Below are 1,548 nucleotides of genomic sequence, written 5' to 3'. Positions count from 1 at the left end.
TGCCCAAGAAGTTCAACTACTTCACACAGTGCAAAAAATAGTACGTCAAAAAACAACACGTCAAAAATTAGAGTGAAGTTCAAACAGACATGCCCGAGAAGTTCAACTACTTCACGCAATGCATTTCCATTCACGATGAAAGCAGAAATCATGATCTCGTCGTTTTCTAATTTACTTCAAAACGACAGGAATATCATTTGTGTAAGTTCAAGTCCTCGGTCGGAGAAAGTTAAGAAAATATTGTGAGAGAGGTTTGTACAAAAAGAATGTCATTTGTGTAACACTGACGAAAATGGATGGGAAAATTACAAACAAAAATATGTCACAGAAGTCCAACGTGAAAACAATAGGAAGTTCAACTACTACACTGAATGAATTTTAGAAGAAAAACTTTTAAAACCGCTGCGAGTATGAAAAAATGATCAACACGGAAAAGTTGCGTGTTTATAGCAGCTTTCCATCGGTATATCACTTGCTTAATTCCGATGAGTGAATGAAGAGCTATGAGCAAAAAAAGCACGTGAAAAACAGAGTGAAGTTCAAGCAGAACTACCACAGAAGTTCAAGTACTTCACGCGATGCATTTTTAACGAATCTGTTTTGCGATAATGGCAGAACGAGTGATCTCCCCGTTTCTGAAATTACTTGAAAATGGCTGGGATTCAAAGAAAACCATCAACATGAAAAAGTTTCGCATTTTTTGTAGCTTTTCAAAAGTATATTATTTGCCTCATTCCGATGAAGTTTGTAGAAGTTACGGCGAAAATATGTTTTTAGCCATTTTCAAAATCAACGTAAAACCGTAATGAATTTAGAGAAACAATATATACCAAAAAGTTTCGCATTTGTTCAGGCCTTCCAACGCCATATCATTTGCTACATTTGGACGTATGATTAAAAAAATAGATCGAAAATACAAACTTGGTAGAACTTGTACCGTTTTCTAAATTACTCTTAAACCATTCAAAATTAGAAAAAACTTTCAACATGAGAAAAAAGCGCAGAAATGTCATTGAAAATACGAACTCGGTTGTTCGGTTTGCGAAATTTTACGATTTTCCATATTACTCTTTAACCATAGGGAATTGGAAAAAACTTTCAGCATGTAGAAGGAGCAGTTTTACAGTAGCTTTCCAACGCCATATTATTTGCCTCATTCTAATAAGCGGTTTTGAAATCCGATCGAAAATAAGATTCACATTTTTTGTATGAAGAAAAAACGGTTTTCAAAACTGCTCTTAAACCACTTACATTTTGCCAAAATTTTAAGTTAGGCCATGATACTGGTGTCCAAAGCTTTCCAACGGTATATCACAAGCCCCATTTGGGCAATGTTGACGGAAGTTCAACCTAGCACTAGGGGAAGTTCAGGTCGAACAACTCAGGCAGTAAAATTACTGAAAAATGCAATTTTATCACGACCCGAGAGAAAAATCCGCCAACGAGCGAGATTTCTATTTAATACCGGTGTTTAGTTTCTAAAAAACGTTTCTAGATTACACTGACATCATATAGAACACTACTAACCAGAATAATTCGCGGGGAAGC

This window comes from Triticum aestivum, chromosome 5B, assembly GCF_018294505.1.
Source record: "Triticum aestivum cultivar Chinese Spring chromosome 5B, IWGSC CS RefSeq v2.1, whole genome shotgun sequence".
NCBI classification, from domain to species: Eukaryota; Viridiplantae; Streptophyta; class Magnoliopsida; order Poales; family Poaceae; genus Triticum; species Triticum aestivum.
Note: the sequence above shows the minus strand (reverse complement) of the source record.